General features: G+C 34.6%; 1 pseudogene; it reads right to left on the minus strand.

The window, feature by feature from the left end:
• Window positions 1-22,222: 22,222 nt before the first annotated feature.
• On the minus strand, window positions 22,223-22,850 carry LOC111763780 (ORM1-like protein 1; annotated as a pseudogene).
• Between the last annotated feature and the right edge of the window lie 596 nt (window positions 22,851-23,446).

The raw sequence follows: 23,446 nt of genomic DNA on the forward strand, positions 1-23,446 counted from the left end.
ACAATTTTTATTCTTCCTCCATTATTTTAAGACCAAAGTTCACAATCACTGGTAGTAAAAACGGTAAAAGAGCACATTTCAAAATAATCCTGAATCAAGGATTTTTTTAATTTAATTGAATTGATTTCCTTGAAAAAAAAATTCTTCTCTGGTTTGCATATGTACTCAATTTACAAGTATTCACCTGAAAACTATGATATACACATGATGATATAGTTATTTAAAAATCACTAGTATATGATTTAATTCTGATTATTTTAGAGTCCATCAAATTGAATTTATATAACCTAATTTTGAAGTAAAGTATCATATTATTAAAATACAATTCAGAACCAATGTATATTTAACAGTGAGAATTTTCCAGAGTTTAAGCCAAATTAATAAGTTCACAAGGTTTTGAGCTACTTTCTACTATTCAGTTAATATTATTTTGTAGTTATCTCAATATTTATTAGGGAATTAATAACTAATATATAGGATAAACTGGTATCCAATAAAAATAAGCAATGAAGGCAGTATTTTTGTAACCAAAACATACTTACTAATAGGTCAATGTCAATTATGTTTAATGATAGACAATATATTAAATATTATATCATAATAAGTGGGCATGCCTCCTACCCTAAGAATGAAGTCACTATACAGTGGTAACTAGTGACTCTACAACTTTTATAGGAATGATGCTAGTTGTCTTCATTACCCAGTGAAATTTTAATTTTATTTTGTTATAGGTATGTTTTATATGATGCAGATTTTGAGAAACATCTTGAGTAATGTAATGCCTGAACATTTCCAGATCTAGCTCATCTACTCACTTCATTGTTATTTCCATTAAAAAATATGAGTCAGTTTCTCCATTTACCACCTTCAGACAAGTTTATAGCCACTTTAGACTCGGTAGATTTTCTTCCCTTAAAACAGAGCTCAACTGAATTAAGCAGAAATGAGGAATAATTCCTCTGGTCAAACACTATCACTAATAGCTTTTTTACTTTTTGATTTGCTTACAGTGGTTTTTAGTTTGTCATATCATCTACAATCTTTTGAGTATGTAGAGTGAAATTACTGAATCTCATGCAATAGGCATTTGGATTGATACTGGGCTTCTTCTGATCTTTGGATGGTGTTATAATCCCTGCTATCAAATTACCATAAAAAATCAAATTTACCCATATTAAGTTTCAAATAAATAGCCCTTAAACATGATTTGTCCTTAAGAGGAGGGATGAGATAACATACTATTACAAAGAAATAAGGAACCAGAAATACTTTGATGTGATTATAATGCTGGATCTTTAACTTTCATCAAAATATGCAAAGTTACTTGATATTCCTGAAAATAAAATGTACTTTTTGAAAAGAAAGACAGTAATCACTTGGAGATACATAATAAAGATATGATAGCATATGTAAAACAACTAAAATATATATATAGGTGTATAGAATATTATTTGTAACTGCTATGTCATTTATGCAGTCTCTTGCACTTTCAAATCAGGAATAAGCAAAACCAGAGAATATATTTAAATATCTGAGTTGAATATACATATATAGAGAGTTACAATTAGAAACAGAATGAAAAACAAATAAATCAGATAAAATTAGAAATAGAAATGAAAATAAAAATAGAAATAGATATAAATACAGATGTAGTTGTAGACAAAGATAAAGACATGGACAAAGTCATAGAAATGGAAATAGACATTGATTATATTTAGTAGTTAAATTAATAGAATAATAAGGAGGAAGATTCAGAGAGATTGATGGAGAAATTGTGTATGAAGGTTTTATTTTTAAACAAATTTTGCCTATTAACCTTATCAAAATTTCAAGGTGTCTAAATGTATTTCCTTAAATTACAGAAAGGGTAGTGATCAGGGTTTTTTTTTTTGTAAAATATTTTAAATCAACCTGAAGTGACATTGCAATAGTAAAAAGAACAATTGGGTTGTAGAAATTGATATATATCAATCTACAACTAAGGAAGAGAATGAAATTGGCACATTATAATATAAGGGTGGTCACCAAATTGTGATGGGATTAAAGATTTTTGTCTGGTCTCTATAGGATAATGAATTGTGAAGAAGAGAATTGGCAAATATAATAATCAGATTGCTGGAACTGACTTTGTTCTCCAAAGGCTATTTCAACAATTCAATCCCCAATCTCATCTTCTCTCTAATCTTCATGATGTCTCTTATAGCTGTTGTTGGCAATATTACAATGATTATTCTTATTTGGGTGGACTCTTGACTCTATACTCCTATGTTCTTCTTGCTTAGTCAGCCTTCATATACAGTCTTTGAAACAAGATGTGACTGGGGCTCTGAGAAAAGTTCTGGCAAAGTGAACCTCCCTAACGTGCTGATATTTATTGAAAATGAGATATGAGAAGATGGACTTCATATACTGAATGGTGTTATTAAAACAGAAAGAGACGGAATACAACAACAAATCTACTTCTTTTCTGGAGACAATTCATGGACAAATTCTTTCACTCTGCTCTTGTTAAAATTATCATAATTAATCAGTTCACCCCTTTCTATTAAATCTCATTTTAGCTTGACATAACTATTAGGTTGAATTCTTTATGTCAGAAGACACACAAAATTTGGAGGAGCTGGCAAACAACAGGGGCACAAATGTGTTTTAAAATTAGAGTGGGGAAGGAAGCAGACTTGGCCCAATGAATAGGACATCCACCTACCACATGGGAGGTCTGTAGTTCAGACCCCGGGCCTCCTTGACCCGTGTGGAGCTAGCCCATTTGCAATGCTGATGTGCGCAAGGAGTGCCCTGCCACACAGGGGTGTCCCCTGTATAGGGGAGCCCCACATGCAAGGATTGCACCCCATGAGGAGAGCCACTCAGTGCGAAAAAAAGTGCAGCCTGCTCAAGAATGGCACCACACACACGGAGAGCTGACACAACAAGATGATGCAACAAAAAGACACACAGATTCCTGGTGCTGCTGATAAGGATAGAAGCAGTCACAGAAGAACACACAGTGAATGGACACAGAGAGCAGACAACTGGGGGGGAAGGGGAGAAAAAATAATTTTTAAAAATCGTAAAGAAATAAAAAATAAAATTAGAGATGAAGAAATATGCCTATACTCAGAAATATTGACTCCATGCAGAAATTTACAACTATTCTCCCTAAATAACATTATTATAATATCATAACATCATTAAAAAATAAACATTAGTAATTAATTTTTCAAACTTATGTTTTTTATTTACTAAGTTAACATATGATTCTGAATATATTATTCCATTGGTGTCCAGAAAAATAAATTGCACAAGTGTTCTTAACACTTTATTTTGGAAGTGAAAATATGCTCTTTAAGTTATTGTTAGCATCACCCATTTTATACTATTTCATAGTATTTACCAAATTAATTAAAGCAATTTATTAAATTTGGCAATCTATATTTTAGTCAGTACTTCAGTTATTCATTTGAGGTCCTTTCCAATTTTTATATATAATGCATATAAATATATATATATATAAATAATTCTGGTGTACTACTGTATATCATGGGATTTTTTTCTGATAAATATTCACAAATGTAAATAGTGTGTCCAAGGACACCATTATGTGTTCTTGGAATATGTATCCCTGTTAAATTTATTACTTGTGGTCCCTTAAGACATGGGAAAAGAAATTCATTTGTGTAATATTTATTTCTGGCTAAGACTATTTGCATGAAAACCAGTTCAAAACATAATTTAAGATAAAGTTTTACCCAATAATTTTAAAATTAATATTAAAAGTGAAAAACTATTCTTGTTAAAATGTAGTAAATGTATAATAATTTAAATAAATACCATTGAAATTGTGTGTATACCTTTTAACTTTCTTCATTGGTACTCTTTCATAATGACTTTTCATCAAGTATTATTTCAGGTCTTCATATTTGCCTATACATTTTACAGATTGTTTTTCAATTATCATGAACAAATCACCATACCATTATCTTTAATAATTTAATATTATCATCTGTTTGATAATTGAGTTTATGCTACTTTCACTTTTGAATTTTTTTATAAGTAAGTCTCATCACTCCACATTATTTGTTTTGGAATTCTGTATTTTCTTGGCAGTAATTATTGTTTTTCTATTATATTTATCTTACAATTCAAATTTCAGTAAGCTTTACAGTATGAAATTCTGTGTCTAAATATCCATTGCTTGTTTTTTAATATGCAAAAGATTGCCTTTTATTTACAAAAGATTAATTTCTCAAGCAAAACCTGCTCAAAAATGTAATTATAAAACAAAAAGGGAAAAAATCATTCAAATTTTACTGAGGTGATGACATCACAACTCTGTGATTCAAATAAGAGCCCTCGAATGTATACTTTGAGTATAAGGCACAAAGCATGGGATTATATAACTCAGTGAACCATGTGGTAGAAGATGGACTGTGGTTAACAGGACAAATTTGAGAGTAGTTTCTCATGAAATAAAGCAAACGTACAATACTAACACATAGTGTTAATTATAGAAGTGTATGAAAAAAATATGCCAAGTGTGTGCTATTGACCATAGCATGGGGTAAGAGACTCACTTGCCCTTTGATAATCTGTAACAAATGTCCCCTGGCATTGTAGCATGTTTTAGCGGGGTGATGTATGGGAATTCTGCATATTACATTTTGTAACCTCACTACTTCACTCATTTTAAAAAACACACCAAAGTTATAGAAATGCTTCTCAGCAATACCAACTGATCCTTTCACTTAAGTTTTATGATATCTTGTTAATATTTGGTATTGCTGATCTCTGCTTTTATGCTTTACTAAAGCAATTTCAGGATAATTGGACTTAGGCCAATTTTTTCAAGCAATGAACCTTTAATGCATAACTCTGGTAAGAGATGTTGGTTTTTAAATATTAGCTAAAATAAGTTGAAATATGTGTTAACAATTTGCCTGTTAAATTATTTCTTTATAAATGAATCATAATTTTATTTCATTTAATAATTTTGGTTTCCTCCCATTTAAAAACGCTAATATAATTCTAGTAGCAATAACCCAAAATTGTATATAAATATCCTAAATTAAATATCCTAAATCTTGGTGGCAGACTTGGCCCAGTGGTTAGGGCATCCGTCTACCACATGGGAGGTCTGCGGTTCAAACCCCGGGCCTCCTTGACCCATGTGGAGCTGGTCCATGCGCAGTGCTGATGCACCCATGGAGTGCCATGCCACACAGGGGTGTCCCTGTATAGAGGAAACCCACACGCAAGAAGTGTGCCCCATAAGGAGAGCCACCCAGCGCGAAAGAAAGTGCAGCCTGACCAGGAATGGTGCCGCATACACATAGAGCTGACACAACAAGATGACGCAACGGAAAGAAACACAGATTCCTGTGCCGCTGACAACAACAGAAGCGGACAAAGAAGATGCAGCAAACAGACACAGAGAACAGGTAACTGGAGTGGGGGGGGCGGGGAGAGAAATAAATAAATAAAATCTTAAAAATAAATAAATAAACAAATACCTAAATCTTTATTTCATGCCACAGACCAAACATTAACCCACCTTACAGGAAACTTGGATCCTCTACTTAAGTGCAATGAAAGGAACTAATTTGTTTATTTGACATATATCCCCCAGTTCATGTATCTTTGATAACTATACCTCAAGTTATTTATAAACTCCCTTTCCTCCATTTCTGTCATGTAGGTTTTGGAAAGTCTTTCAAGAAGAGATTCGTAATCCACAGAGAAACTCATAAACATGTTATCTGGGAACATCTGCCTAGCTGTTATTACTGATGGAGGATAATTATATACATTAAAGTCATCATAAACTGGTGTCTTCCCTGGGATTTTATATGTTGAACAATTTGGAAATTCAGGAGGTCCAAATTTCTCTTCCAAAGAAAGTATTCACCTTGTCAAACACTTTGGTTATTCCTTCCAATTGTTGAAAACTTATTAAACCAATATTTAAAAGTTCCCATTCATTATATGAAGGGTAGATAAAACCAGGAATTTGGCATAGGTGGTGGACCTTATTTTGAATATATGCGACGGTTTGCTCGGTCGGTAGAGGTGGGGTCTGGCTGCGGACGAGGGGTCGGTCCAGCTCTGGATGAGGGGTCGGTCCCGCTTGGGACGAGGGGTCGGTCCCACTTGGGACAAGGGGTCGGTCCGGCAGCAGATGAGGGGTCGGTCCGGCAGCAGACGAGGGATCGGTCTCACAAGGGGTTGCGCGGTTCGGCTGACGGGGTCGCCTGGCGAGGCCGGCGACGAAGGGGTCGCCCGGAGAAGCAGGCGACGAAGGGGTCGCCCGGAGAAGCAGGCGACGAATTGGGGACAAGGGAGGCCAGGCCCTTGTCGGGGGCTCTCAGGACCGGAGGGCGCACGGGCGCACGGCAGAACTACCTCAGAGCCAAGGTAAACACGCAAGTCCACTTTATTGAGGGAGAGGCAACAGTTTTATAGGGGCTGGGGAAGGCTGATTGGTCAAAGGCACGCCCTGTTCTGATTGGTTGCCGGCAAAAGGTCAGTGGGCGGTACTGGACGGGGGAGGGGTGGTGGTTAGGGATTGGCTGTCGCTGTTGCTGGGGGAAGGGGCAGGGTTTAGGGATTGGTGGCTGCTGTTGCTGGGGTGGAGGGCAGACTTGAGTTTCCCGCCCACGCCTGGCTGTTGCTGCTGTCAGGGGGAGGGAAAAGGGCAGACTGGATTTTTCCGCCCACACCTGGCTGTTGCTGCTGTCAGGGGAGGGGAAAAGGGCAGACTGGAATTTTCCACCCTGCGCCTGCGCAGGGAGAAAGAAGAAGAAGGGTGCTGCCCCACAGGCATCGTGTGGTGCCATCCGGGAGGAGGGGCGGCCGCGGAAGCATGGCTGCTGAGAAGGGGAGACCTGAGGGCACTCTGCGCCCATGCCGAGCTTCCTTCAGGGGTGGCGGTGAGTCCGACCAGCCACCCTATTATGGGGGCAGTGGCTTGGCCTGCCGCGGCTGCTCCCCCGCCAGGCCAGCAAACCACACTTCAGCCCGAGGGGTGACCGCAAATATATGTTATCCTGTCTCCCCAGAGTAACAGAGTTAGATTCATTTATATTTTTCCTATGCATTGTTCTTCTGTCCCTTATATTTGAACCTATAATTAGTATTATACTCATAAAATATATGTCCTGGAAACTTAAATCTTCAGTCTACTCATGTGCTGATTGAGACCTGAATCTCAGTAGATTTGTAGCCAACACAAGTTCTCCAGTTCATAGAACTTGCCAGGACAATTAACAAATGATGATGACAGACATCTTTCTTTCTCAAATACTAGAGAGTATCTACAACTGTAAACATTACATTTCCACCCATTGCCTCAGTCAAATCTAATCCCTCTTTCAATCAGAGGCTGTATGGACATCACCAATGCAAAATCCTCAAGACAGTAATGAACTAACACAAGGGGGATTTAGCTATGGATCAAAGACTTAATTTATTCTATTAATGGGAGAAATTATAGCATTGATAGAAAGTCAGTGGTCTCTCCAGAGGTTTGGACAGGAGGGAGAGGGAGGAATAGGTGTAACATGTGGTATTTTAAGGACGTTGAAATTGTTATTCAACACATTGCAATGAAGGACACAGGCCATTACACATTTTGTGAAAACTTATAAAAACTGTCCAGTGCAAAGTTAAGCCATAATTAGAACTGTAACTCTTGTTAGCAGCAACGCTTCAACATTTGTTCATCAGTTATAACAAATGCACCACACTAATGACTGGTGTTATTAATAAGGGCAAATGTGAGAGGGGGCAGGGTAGTTAAGAATCCCTTATATATCTGAAGTAACTTTTATGTAATCTAAAACTTTTTTTTAAATTAAAGAAAAATATTATGGACTAAAAAGTAAAATAAATTTAGCCGTTTTCAAATACTAATATAATTTTTTATAAAAGACTGTATATCCAAAAAATGCGTCTACATCTAACCATGAGGCTATCTGATGAGATGAGCCCCATTCTTAATCCAGGAGAAGCTCCCAACCACTCCTCTCCCTCCTCAACAGTTACTTCTTTATCTATTGTTAATCAAGATTATGTGGGACATTCAGATTACAGTGCCTTTCATAATCTTTTGTTGGAGGAATTATTTCTTAAGGAATAACTCACAAACTTTAACTATATAGTGATAATAGATACATGATTCTAGATTTTATAACTCTTATCAATTGAATTTTGTCCGTCAATCAATTATAAATCTAATCCCAGTCTCATGAATGTCAGTTTATTTAGAAATAGAATATTTGACGATGTCATTAGTAATTATGAGACCAAGGTGGCAAGAGTGGACAATATGGTTGGATTCTTTATGAAGACAGTGTATTTTGGACATACAGAGGAAAAAGTACAGTATTCAGTAGGCAGAGAGTGAGTTGTGTCAAGAATGGCAACTGCGATATCCTTCCCTTTTTCAGCAAATGTATGGCTCTGACAAAACTCTGATATGGAGTCCTAGGATACAGATTTGTATTTTAAGCCACCTGATAATTTTAGAGTTTTAATAAACCCTATTTCTGACATTTTGGTAGACTAGTATCAGGAAATTAAGAAAATTCCTATGTCCAGAAATGAAAAAAATTTACATATACTTATATTCGATCTAAAAATTTATGAGTTCCTTACTTTCATTGCATTAACATTTTATACTTGCTTAAACTTAAAACACATTTCACTTTGCTTATTATCAATTATGATAAATAAATGCATAATTATACAGTTTAACATTTTTACTGAACTTTGCTGTACTTTATGTATGAATGTTAGTATAATTTTTGACAGGTAAGGTGATGATGATGATGATGATGATGATGATATTGATGATGATCTTACATAAGTTGAAAGTTGGTACATCTGTTTCACTACTGCTTATTTTTGTTTGCTAAAAGGGATCCAATCATTTTACATTTTAACAATGTCCCATTCCTTTTCTGCAATCCACTTGCATTAATTATTTATATCTTACATGTGTAACCATTATATTAAATGTTAGTTCTCACTTTTAGAGCATTTTATCGAGATTTTAAAATAATTTTTGCATGATAAAAATATGAGTCGAAATGATATGGGCTATGGTTGGGAGGCAGTTCATCTCTTCATAATCTGAGCTATGTGTGTCCTGAGCTGTGCATGTAAGACAGTGAAAAGCTGCAGCCCTGCCCTTGGTAGCCATGGCAATGATTCCAATCTTGGGAAAACAATTTAGCAATGCAAACTCTATATACATACCAGTTAGTCCAGAGAGATTCTGATAATAGTGATGCTGAAGTTTAAATAAACTTAAGCTTGGCCTCAAAGTGGGAGTATAATATAGCCTGTACATGAATTCAAAATTATCTAATTCTGTATCCAAGCATCCCTAGAAATCCAATTAAGTAATATAGGCCCTTTATGCTTTGAATGTTCAGAAAGGATGTGTCTTCAAGGTTGCATCCAGATAGAATAAGAGCAATATGTTAATTCAAAACCTATCTGCTACTCCGACAAACACTTAACTAACAAAGAAAGTCATTTTCTTTCATAAAAGCATCATTTAACTCCCCATCCTTATACCTTTTCTGTATAAAAAGGAACTCAAAATTCTATTTGGGGCTCAGATTTTGGAATGAGAAGCTCCAAGACTGGCCAATCATAAATAAATGTTTTTATTCCTTTCCAAAATTATTCCTGAGTCCTGGCCATTCTATATGTAAATAATTGCACCTCTCTCAACGTCAACAAGACCAAAAGGTTTTCTATCAGGTACAACATTGGGCTTTCAGAAAGTGATTTCCAGAGAACTGAATTACATGTGATAATTTAAGTAAACAAAAAATTATTAAAGTGTTTGAATATTGTTCCAAACAACCATTTCAGTTAGACAGAGGATTTAAAATGCAGTTATTGAAGGCCTGAAAAATCGGTATGTACAGAAGCATATTACCAACCTGGACTGAAAGGAATGGAGAAGGGATAAATAGAAGACAGACAGACATATTAGACAAAAGCACTGGTAAAGTGGATTGGACCAAAAAGTACCCCTCCTGATAAGAGAGAATACCTACCTATTTAAGTACTCCAAGCCAACAACTGTGCTTGATAGGGATAGGTCATTTCACCTAGAATTAGGAGCAGTTGACACTTGAACCTCAATGTTTAGAGAGAATAATCCAAATCTAATGCTCCAGTATTCTGTGGCCTATACCCCAGCATTCAGGCCGAGTGTACCCATGATTCTGATGATTTCAGAAGTTGAAGCTGACACTCTTGTCTTCTGGAAGACTTCAGAAGTGCTTGGAAAACATGTGGGTGCTTCTCCATAAAGCCAAGAGTGCAAGTCATTGATTCTCACATGACTCATAGACCTTGAAAACTAAAGGAGTTTAAGTTGCTTTGTTTCAAGCTTGTGAGATTTGACTCCTATTTTTCTTCCAAATACACCTTTCCGAAAAAGTAATGTTTATCCTATGCTTATCATCATTGTATTTTGGAAGAAAATAACTTTATATCTATGCTACATCAGTCCATAAGACATAAACAAATTCCTTTCCTGAATGAGGCACAAATGTAATTAATTTTGATTAGACCTTGGGTTCATAGTTTTGTATTAGATGAATTAATGATTCAGAGATGTGATTGATTGGAAAAATATGTCTTTCTGGAGTCCAGAGCTTGGACTGTGGAAGTATAAATTATGTGCCATAGGGACAAAAACAACGCAAAAGAAAACATATTCTTACTGTTAGTAGTTTACAAAGAGTGTTTAAATAGGACCTTTTCAAGATGTTGTTTTTAGTGAAATTGTGCCCCATTCTATACAGGAATGAGGCTTCATGTAGAGAAAATCACTCTGGAGAGCATGGTAGAAGTCAATAAATACTGGAAAAGAGAGGACTTTGATATGTCATGGGAAATCTAGGGACCAATGGATTGCTACCAAACATGAGAGTATCAGGTATTCTATTCTCTGAATCCTTGAGCCAATAAATTCTTGTTGTTAATGGAACTGACTGTGGTATTTGTCATAACAGCCAGGAAAACTGACAACAAAATGGGCATATTTACTTCATTGATTTTTTTTAGGTATATCATGTCTGGCTTGCAAAAAAAATTAAGACATTCAGAAAGGCAAAAGCACAGTTTGTAGATATAGAGATAGAGCAGATCTTTAGTCAAAATAATAGATATATTAACATTATCAAACCAAGAATTTAAATAGTTATGTATAATAGGTTGAGTTATAATGAATAAGTGGACAATATAAAAGAGCAGTTACTCTTGTAAATAGAGGCAAGATACTGTAAATGTATTCCTTTTATTGTTTTACACAAATTGTATTTTCTAACTTATTTTGCACATTACATATGCCAAATTTATTAACTGAATAATTTAAGCATTTTATTACTTTTCTATTTAGTAATCTTTTTAATCCAAAATAAATTTGTATACTCTTTTCTAGGATTATAACATTATTGAGTTTAAAAGTTGAAGATAACTCATGATTTGTTATTAGCAAAAATATTCATATACAGTTTCTAATAGTTTTGATAAAATTAGAACAGAACCAAAACCTATCAACCCACATCAAAATGGAACAGTTTTTACATGATTCAAACTTTGATTATCCCTTCTTGAATAAAACCCTCCCCATTCCCACAGGTGTAAAGGTCTTCTGAATTAATGTAATTAAAAAACAATTGGAGTGTGCTTTCTTTTACTTTTAATTTATTTATTCATACTCTGTGTATTAGTTAGCCAAAGGGGTGCTGATGCAAAATACCAGAAATCTGTTGGTTTTTATAAAGGTTATTTATTTCAGGTAGAAGCTTACAGTAACCAGGCCATAAAACATAAACTATTTCCCTCAAATATGCCCATTGCCATGTGTTGGAGTAAGAGGGCTGCATACTTTCAGACTCCTTTCCCTTAAGGCTCTGTGGTCCAAACTTATTCTAATAGCAGCTGCAGGTTGGGATAATTTTCATTTCTCTCCCAGGGCTTGTTTCTCTCTGGGCTCACCTGATCAGCGTTCTGGTCTCTGCACCTGCAAACTATCAGGTGAATGGTTTGTCTCTCTTCCAAGGGCCTCTGTCTTATGACCAAGCTCCTCTGTGTGCTTACTTCCCAGGATTCAGGGTCAAGACTACCAATCTTGCTTCTCTGCAATGTGGTTTCTCTGTGAGTTACCACAAACCAAGGGAGAGAGATGCAACAGCCTACTGATGTCACTAATCAAAGTTTAATCATTGGTTGATTAAGTAAAAGTTAAACTTCTGAATCCAATATAATCTAAAAATACGAAGGAGCAAACTAGTTTAAAAACATAATGCAATATATAATTTTTGAATTCATAAACAATTTTAAACTGTTGCAGTCTCTATCCAAGAAATTACATACAATCTCCTCCTCACTGATCATCCCATGGCAAATTCTAACATAATTCCTATTTCTGTGTGATATTTTTTCTTGTCTTATGTTGACAGCATGAAAATTTGTCCTTCTTTGTCTTCCAAAGTTCTTCCAAGTTGCAATATCTCTCAGGCTTTCCCTCGCATTGATGAAAATTTTTACATTTTGTTTATGTAATACATTTTATTTACTTATTTCATTTGATGGAGGACACTAAGGTTTCCCATTTTGATGAAGCTCAATAAATCTGTTGTTCATTTGCTTTTTGTCTTTTTAAGGTCATATCTAACAATGCCTTTACCTAATCCAGCCCTTTTGAGGAAGAAGATATTTCACATATGTATTATCATATATCCATATATCAAATACCAATTAACTGAATATAATTTTATTTTCTTTAAAATAAAAGTAAATCCTCGTGGAAATTATAAGTTGCAAATTACAATAAATGTAATGTGATGATTAGGCTCTTGTGTCAACTCAGCCAGGTAAATGTGCTCAGTTGTTTGGTCAAACAAACACAGGACTAACTGTAATACAAGGGAGTTTATGGACTTTAGTCATCATTGACTTTACTGCAGTGGTATTATAGATACCCAGTTATAATTACAACAATCAGGGAGATTGCCATCAGCAATTAATGATGCTTAACCTAGAATTATAGTATGGGGAAACATTTTCAGGACCCGGTGGTAAGTGGTGGATTCTTGAGTCTTGAGCTGAAAGCATGAGCAAGGAGGCAGGGCATAGACAAATGGGACCTCCTCAAACTTGGGCACTTTTGTGATTTGGAGGACATTGTAAGGGAGGTGAAGGGGTAGCCTGCTCAATAGGAGATAGTATTTGGAAGCCACATATCTGATAAGGGTTTGATTTTCATTCATTATAATGATGTCATAAAATTAAGCAATAGGAGAATGGGTAATCCAGTTGAAGGATGGGCAGAAGACTTGAATGGATGTTTGCTAGGAAGAAGGAACAAGTGGCCAAGTGGCACATGAGGGGATGTTGGATATTGCTGACTATTGGGGAAGTGCCCATCAGGATGACAATGATATATCATCTCACACCACATAGAATGACCATTATTAAAAAATATAGGAGCAAATAAGTGATGGATAGGATTGAAGAGCTGTGAACACTCTCTCACTGTTCATGGGAAGGTATAGTGGTACAGGCTGTGTTGGGGGTGGTTTGGTGTTTCCTCAGTAAGTTAAATGTAGAAATGACATATGATCCAGCAATTCCTCTGCTGGGAATATATCTAGGGTAACAGAAGACTGTGGTGAAGATGGATAGATGTTGGCATACCCATGTTTGTGACAAAGTAGTTCAAAATTTCCAGGGAATGGAGAAGCCCAAGTGTCCATAAAGTGATGAATGGATAAACATAATATGGAATACTATGCTGCTATAAGAAGCAATGGGGTTGGGTATTACAACATGCATATACCTTGAGGACATAATGCTGAGTAGAGTAGACAAGACATGAAAGGACAAATACTGCATGCTTTCATTAATATGAACGCAATACAAAGAATAAACGCATGGAGTTAAAATCTAGAGTATAGGTAATTATGAGACAGGAGGGGGCTGCAAAGAAGTGGTGATGCTTAATGTATGTAAAAGTTTTATTTAATTTGATTGTTAAAGTATGGATGTGGATAGAGTTCATGTTAACACATTATAGTGAGTAGAACTAAAGCAGCTGATTTATAAATTGAATTGTGATTGAAAAGGGTAGTCTAGGGGATGTAAATGTAAATATAAAAAAAGCTAGAGAACAGTCTATGGACTGAATAACATAAAGAACCCAGAGATAGATGAAAATTGTGGTTAACAGTACGAATATAAGAATGTCCTTCTATAAACTAGAACAAAGGTATATCAGTATTGCAAATTATTAAGAAAGTGGAAAAGCTTGGGGAAAATATAATTAATGTAACATATGGACTATAGTTAACAATAGAGCAATATACTTGCATCAATTCCAAAGATGTACTGTGAAAATAATAGGGCATATGGAAAAAATATACAGAATACATAATATAGACCATAGTTAATAGTAATAGTTTGATGATGTTATCTCATAATCTGTAACAAATATTCCACAATAATGTAGCATGTTGGTTGAGGGGTGTTGTGTGGGAATTCAACATATAAACATGAATATTTTGTAACTTCACAGCTTCTATAATAAAATATATATTTTTAAAAAGATTCAGCGGAAAGTATTCTTACAGACATACATGTATGTATGTATGTATGTATGTATGTATGTATGTATATATGTTGGAGTGTTTTCAAGAAGGTCCTCTAATCCTATTGGTACTGGAAATTATAAAAATGGAGTGGAGAATGATATAAACAGGTATCATTGGAAATATTCTGCAAGAAGTGAATACTAAATGGCATGCCAAAAATGACTCAAATTTAGATAAAATATGTGAGAATATTACAAGCAATTTAATATTTTGGCAGCCTTTAAGCCAATAAAAATATTTGAAATTCATTTTTTAATGTAACATAAAAAATAAATAAATAAAGGCCAAAATAAAGAGTAAATTGGTTGCTACCAAGAATTAATATGAGAAAATGGGATGGTGACCTAAAAGAATTTATCTATTGAAGAGAATTTAGCTCAGATACATTTGCACTTCTCATTAAAATCAGAAAAAGAATAATGGAACAACAGCATTTAAACAAAACAAGTTAATTAAAGGCAAGTTATTTGGACAACATCTCAAGCCTGTTAACCCTTTGGATGATTTCTGCACAGACATTGCAGCTATAGATTAGCAGGTAATAGATTCAGTAACCTCCTAGTTAGACATTCTTTGGAATGCAATTTTCTCCATCATAAAACAATTAAAATAGTGCTGTTATCAATAGTTAAAATAGCAGGCTTGATATTGCCCATGCCTGCACCCTAATCTCCAGAGACTAAAAAATATATATGAATGGCAGGAAGAGAGTAGAGGTTCTCACCAATGCCAGTATGTTTAAGGTCAGGAAAACAGAATGCTAACTAACATATGGAAAAAGTCAGGTAAATAGGATTGTTTCGATGTAATTATCATTTACAGATCAACATGGAAATGTAGGAGGAAGACAGATGTGTAAATTTTTCAGCATCCTGCATTTTAAGTATTTTATATCATAGCCTTGATTAGAAACTAAGTCTTTTTACAAATAGTTGCCTGGTATAATTAAAATAATGCCACTAAATTTATCTCCAATATTCTGTACAGAACAATAAATGCTTAAATTTTATTTAAAATTCATATTCCAATTAGACTTGACTTAGTTTGGGTTTGCATTGAATCTATAATTCAGCCTCTGTATAACTGACATCTTCATATTGCTGTTCTTAAATTCCATGAATATAGAGTATATTTTCATTTATATGTATTTATAGCTATATATCGTCTTCCATTCCTTTTAGCAGTATTCCATATTTAACTTCAAATGTAGAGGTCTTAACCACCTTTTTTAGATTTTCCACTAATAACTTGACCTCATTATAACTGGCACTTCTTAATTTTATTTTTGAGATTTTTTGATCAACTTTTTGTATATTTATACTTTACTTTGAAAACTATCTTTTCTGGTATAACCAAATGAATTTGAGTCTAATCATCTCAAAGTACATAGAAATTACTTATACTCACCTCTGAATTAAATCTGATAAAAGGCCACATTATTTAAGGACTTCAGTAGATAAGATTTTCTTTCTCCTGCTTTTCATACTATTTTTTCATCTAAGCCAATATATATTTGATATTTGGTTTATAAGTACAAATTAAAAAAACCTATTATTTTATTGATTGCAAGATAAAACACCATACATTGTCCTTTCTGAATATAATTAAGCTTTCAGAGGCTAAGTGGGCCACATGGGAGCAAAAATGCTGAATTCCTTATGAGATATTGTGAATTTTTATGACTAAGTCTATATAATTCAATAAAATGCCCAGTAGTAGAAAAACCAGAGGTTGTGTAGGTGAATAGAGGACATTTGTCCATCAAGTTTTCCATATCAACTTACTGAAGAGTTACATTATATAAAACTCTCAATGGTCTCAGGTATTGACATGGGCCCTAAAGTGTTGTTTTATTTCATCATTCATTAAGAAAATAAGCATATTAAAGTGTTCAACATCAGTGGGTTAGTACCTTGATGACAAACATTGGAAATAACTAATTATGTTACAAAACACACATGAAACATTATATTTTGTGGTTCTACTGTTTGTTTCTTTTACTATTTTTGTAATTGGGGCAGTGAATGGTCATTTATTTAATAACAATGTATCACATAAAATCTTTGAATCAAAGATTTTTATTAACTTCCTGCTAAACACAACACTGGTTTCCATCTAGAATTATTTTTAAGATAAGAAATAGCATGTCAAAAAATAGTGGTTTTGATATATGAAATATAAAACTGTAACATATTGATTGAAAAATCTTGATATCACTGTGAAAATGTTAATTAGAGTTGGCCTTCAGGAATGAAATGATGCACCTTTACTGTGACTTCTCCAGAAATGCTTTGCAAGAAAATTCCTCACCTCTCAATGTCTCTATGCTTCCCTCATCACACACATTTTCTGTTTCTGGCTATTCTATCTAAGTTGAATAATACATGAATTTTGGTATTATCACAATTTTGGACACTCCTGTTTGTTTGACTGCTTTTTTGTTATTATTATTATTGAAATAATGAAATTGCTCTAATAATTGAAGTGATGAATGTACAACAATGTACTACAGCAAATACCATTGGTTGTACACTTTGGATGAATTCTAGAACTTATTACTATGTATCAATAAAATTTTAAAAAATTCTTTGTAGCACATAGCACAATGCTGGCACAAAGTCTCAAAATAGGAGTCATTACCATAATAATAAGTTGTTTTTGTGGATGATAGCCCCAAAATAGATCAGTTTTAGTTAAAGTGATTGTTTCTACTACTTGGAAATTTCTAGGTACAACTTCATGCCATCTATGGATGAAGTTAGTTTTACATATTGCTCTCAAATGTTAATGCTATTATTTTCTTGTATACAGAATGTTTAAATAAAATAGTGAATATTCTTGTTATGTTTTACAAAATTTAAAGGGAAATTTTTCCTAGTTCCCAAGATAGTATGGTAGATATACCTTCTCTTTTTATAGACTCCCATTATTGTATGAAAAAATTCTCAATAGTATCAAATTGAGACTTCAGAAATAGACTCTAATATATATGGATAGTTGAAATTTTAAAATGAAATTTAGTTTAGTTTACAAATAAGTAAAAGAAAGAAGTATATAAATCATAAAATGTTTTACAAAGTAATTAGCATAATTAGATATTTCCCCAAATCTAAACACCAAAATAATACTGACAGTTAATTGATTTTGTTTTTATTTTACACCAAGGAAAATCTTTTATTAAAGCATAGATTGCAAGTTTATGAAAAAACCATGGAAATAGGTAAGCATTAAAAGGCTGTATTATACAACTGATTTTTTTTTAGATTTTTGTCTTCATGTAACATTAAAAAAATATGAGGTCCCCTACCCCCTCACCCTACTCCTCCCATAACAAAAACCTCCTCCATTACCATGGGACATTCAGTGCACATGGTGAATACATCTTTGAGCACTACTGCACCACGTGGTCAATGGTCCACATTATAACAACTGACTTTTAAACTCAATAAACTCAATACTGATGAAATACTAAGCGATGATCATTACCTGAAAAAAAGTCAATTTATTGTAACAAATGGATTTTATTTTGGTCTATAAATCTTCACTCAAAATTTTTTTACAAGTATTACTGAGATTTTCAGTTTCATCCTATACCAGAATTTTCTGTGTGTGTGTATGTGTGTTTTAACACACTTATTCTCAGAGTAGTATATGGTTATTTCTTGAAATTAAAGTCAACAATTATAGGAAGCTTCCCCAAGTCACAAGAATTTCAATATGATTTTTGCTTTGGAAATAGTTACCATTTTAAATTTTTTCCACGAAAATCCATGTTATTTTTTAAAAGATACTTAGATTACATAAATGTTACATAAAAAATGTAGCAGATTCTCATATGCCCTGCTCCTCATTCCTTCCACATTTTCCCACATTAACAACATCCTTCATTAGTGTGGTACATTCATTGCAATTATGAACCACATTTTGGAACACTGCCACTAAGCTTGGATTAAAGTTGACCTTGTACTTTACAGCTCTCTCACCCAATTCGGTAGGTTATGGTGAGATATATAATGGCCTCTATCTGTAGCACAATGTCATACAGGACAATTCCCAAGTCCTGAAAATTCCCAACATTATAAAAAAATGTTTTTCCATCCCCCTGACCTCAGAACTACCAGTGACTACTGCCTCCATATAAGTGATATAATTTCTTCCATTGCTAAATACATAGTAAGTCTATAGTAGAATACCAATAGGTCTACCTTAGTCCATAGTTCATTCCCCAAACATAAGGATTCTTGGATGATGATGTCCACTCCATATTTAATTGACAGGGTTCTGCAATCTGTTAGGGGCAATGGATGGAATTCTCTTGATTGCAGTTGTGTGCCCTCTTATTTCCTTGGTATGGTAGTTGTCCATCATCACCTCCTTGTTAGTTGTCCTGGGTAAGACCTGTGAACTGGAGTGTAGGTGTTGCAACTCTGTTGAGACTCAAGACCCTGCTTTCACATGGTCAGCCCAAAGATTTGTCTCTTGGACATGCACCTACCAACTCTAGTACTAATTATAGGTTGAAATAGAGCAGTAGCATCATGTGTAGGGAAATGACAACTGAGTCCAACTCTGTCTTCCTGGGGAGCATAAATTACAAAGTTGAGCCCACTAGCAAAACACCAAATTCCTGCGCTATCTGCTCTGACTATAGTGTCTGCATGTCTCCAGAGCCCTCTAGGGCCCTGTTATTAGGGGTAGTATCTACTTCGCCAAACAGATCCTGCTGAAATGTACATGAAGTAACCTCTGGAATGACCTCTTGACTCACGTTGAAGTCTCTTAGCCATATAAACTCATTTGTCTTTCCCTTTTCCCCCTTTTGGTCAAGGTCTTTTTTGAGTTGTATTGCTAGTTGGTGCTTGGTAGTAATCCCTCAGTGCAGTGGAGTCTTATCCCCAGGGGTCATATGCCACACTGCCAGGGGATGGTAATGTATTTATATGCTGAGATCAGCTTAGAGAAGGGCCACATTTGAGCAAAAAGGAGGCAACCAGGAGATAACTCTTAAGCACTCTGTAATACTGGGTTAAGTTTCCATTTAAAAAGTAAAAGGTTCATAAGCACAGTCATCAATATCAAGGACCCATCAATGGACCATCCACCTTCACTGGTAATTGCCCCTGTACTGGGATTTTTTGTATTCCATAAGAGAATGTGGCAGAGCTCCCCAGAATAAGAATTTGATATTCCTTCACTTATTGTATGACTCTCCACCCATGTGACAATGCCTCACGAATATTTGAACTCATTTACATGCCTTATATGTATGCCCAGATGACCTTCCTCCCTTGTGTTCCCCATCATTGACACCCCACACCAATGATCCTTCTCTGCCACAGATAAAACCATTCTGTGATCCTACCTTCTAAAAATTGAAGTCAATAAAATAGCCAAATACAATTAATAAGAAAAATGAAATAATAATGATAGTTTAAAAATAAGAAATAAAATTTTTAAAAATTGTAAAAGTTTGGGATAATAGAAATGAATGAAAAATAATATTTTTTGATATTTTGCCTTTCATTACTGTGAGATCTGTTGTCCTGTATGTACAGTGACATTTTCTTCCATTTCTTTCCTGTGCCTTACTTTGTTCATTTTGTCTTTAAAGAAGTTTCAGGCTACAAAATATTCACAAACCATATATGAGGGACTCCCATATACCGAACATCCTCCCCCTTTCCCTCCTTCTCTTATTAGTGTTTTATATGTGGATAGTACATTTGTTATAACTGATGCACAAATATTGAAACTTAGCTACCAAACATGGCCAGTGGTTTACATTTTGGGCCATATACTTTTATAAATGTTGGTGTAATTTAACATGGCTTCTATCCATCATAGCAAGATCATGTAGAAAATGTTGATCACATCCAATGTCCCTGTTCCTTCTATTCTATTCCTCCCTTCCTCTCCCCTCAGGACCCATGGCAACCACCACCTTCACTCCTTGAAGGACAAGATTCATAGTTACTTGCAACAACTCTGAGGGTTTAATACCTGGTCTTTCCACCCCTATTAGGCATCACTTATGCTCTCAAAAGACTTTTGTTTCTTTAACTGAGAACATAGCAGCTCTCTTCAGGATGGCAGTTCACTACCTTGCTACTCATAATATGGTTCTCCACTCACAAACATAACACATTATTGCAAGATGAACACTCAATGTCAAAATATTGGGTTTGAGAGCAGGAGGACTAAGAAAAATAATGTTACAATTTACTGCAGACCTGCTGAAAAAGATTCTTATTATTTACTTTGATACTACTGCTAGAGAAACAATTTCTGCCAGAACAGTTTTCCTCTATAGTTGTCCATGTAATATTTCCTTTGCTGAAGAATAGCATACTTCAGCAATGAATTTGCTCAACCATATAAAGAGAAGTTTAAATTATCACATACTTTAACTGCTTGAAATAATTATTTCCTTAATTGGTTTAGCAGCCTTTTATCTGAAAAGGAAGCAACACTTAGTTTGTTCCAAATTTAGAAGAATGACCCAGAGTCTTGTAAGATGCCTGGCTATCTTTTATTACTAATAAATCATGAAGGTGGATCATCATGAACTCAGTAATTTAATAAAGATAAAAATATCCTCATCTATCATTACACAATGTTAAGACAGCAAAACTTATGAAATAAGGTAGCAATTTGCTTGTAAAAGACAAGAGGGTGGGAGTATTATGGTAATAAAACTTTTAAAATGGATTAGAGTGAAATTACTGGTATTCTATAATACTATTGTGACTAGCAATGGAAGAAATTGTAGCATTATGTGGAGAAAGTAGTTGCTGAGGGCGGGGAGACGTAAGAAGAGATGTGATGTGGGGACATTTTGGGGACTTGGAATTGTCCTAAACGATGATGCAGAAATAGATGTTGGGCATTATGTATCCTGCCATAACCCACTGAATGTACTGGGGGAGAGTGTAAACTACAATGTAAACTATATTCCATGCAATGCAGTAGTGCTCCAAAATATAATCACCAAATGCAATGAATTTGCCACACTGATGATAGAGGCTGTTGATGTGGGAGGAATGGAGTGGGGTTGGGGGTGTATTATATGGGAACCTTTTTTATTTTTTGAAGTAACATTATTTGAGATCTATGTATCTTTTTAAAAAGTCAATTAAATAAAAAAATTAAAAAGCAAAATATAAAAGTTGACACTGGTTTACATGTAAGTCTCCTAAAACCTGACTGTGACTGAATGGTTGAAAATTTCTTTTCCTAACATTATGCCCATTCATAACAAACTTATAGTTTCTTAGAAACCTCTTATTTCCTTGGATTTAATTATTATACCCCACCATACAGCCATTTATTTTATGAACTGGCCTGCCATGCCTGCCTGTAAAGCCTCTCTTCAGAAGTATACAGGATGCATTAAATTTTTAGAAGCATCTTCTAGTAAAAATCTGTACTTCAGAATGGACTTTGAAGAACAGAACCAACAATGGGCCTTCCAATGTAAATACTTCTCATTTCACATTATCACAGAAACAGCGCAGTATATGAAATAATTTTTACTGACAGGAAACTCAGTATCTATAAAAATTTTGTTCATATTTCAGCACATTTAAATACTTATTAATTGCAAAGATCTGAAAACCATGTAGTTGTAACATTTTGGGAATTAGTACACTCAGTTGGGAAGTTGTGTTTAAGATGAGGTGGCTTGGACCATACTTCATATGAAACCTTGCCAAAAAATATGTAATTATTGGTGAAACTGTGAGAAAACGTCAGTGACTATGTAAACTGTACTCAATAATTCAGCTGTTCCCAATGAGGTAAGAGTTTTGTTTCACTATCATCAGGAGTTTCAGAAGATGTTCTTTTCACTGCATGGAAAAAAGACATACATCACCAAGTCATCCTTGTACTCTTATAGTCAACTTCAAGTCGGTACTCCAGGAGATACAAAATAATATTAATTATCATTTTTCCTTCAAGTTCCTACCTTGATGATTTCAGTTCTTCATTCTTGGGATGTCAAATTATTTATATTTGTTATGCAAGCACCAGGAACACTGAAGGACACTGAAGAAGGGAATGCTGAGTAAGACAATACAAAAGAAGATAACTCTCAATGCATATCAGCCACAACCTACTGCCCATTACATAGGTATTTGGGTTAACTTCACTGTGGGCAACTTCAACATTCATGTTTGCTCAGCCACCCCACTCCTGGCAGCTGGCACAAAGTGAGACCAGCTGCTGATGGTGTTTCTTCACAGGCATAACACCAGTAGTCAGCCCAATCAATTGAAATTTGTTTTAATATAAATTTATTTATTTTGTCTTCTTTTTAAAAGATATATAGATCACAAAAGGACTTTGTCAAGAAAGTTAAAAGGCAACCTACCTAATGGGAGAAAATATTTGGTAACCATATATCTGATAGGAGACTAATAACCTGCATATATAAAGAAATCCTGTATCTTGAAAATAAAAAGTCAAACAACCCATTTAAAAAATGGGCAAGAGATTTGAACAGATGCTTCTCCAAAGAAGCAATGCAAATGTCTAAAATATATATGAAAAGATGCTCAAAATTACTAGATGTTAGGGAAATGCAAATCAAAACCACAATAAGATACCATCTTACTCCCATTAGACTGGTGGTTATTAAAAAAAACCCAGAAGACTACAAGTGTTGGAGAGGATGTGGAGGAGTGGGAACACTCATCCACTGCTGGTGGGAATGCAGAGGGATCCAGCCATTCTGTAGGACAGTTTGGTGGTTCCCCCAAAATACTAGC

The sequence above is a fragment of the Dasypus novemcinctus genome, chromosome 16 (genome assembly GCF_030445035.2).
Source record: "Dasypus novemcinctus isolate mDasNov1 chromosome 16, mDasNov1.1.hap2, whole genome shotgun sequence".
NCBI classification, from domain to species: Eukaryota; Metazoa; Chordata; class Mammalia; order Cingulata; family Dasypodidae; genus Dasypus; species Dasypus novemcinctus.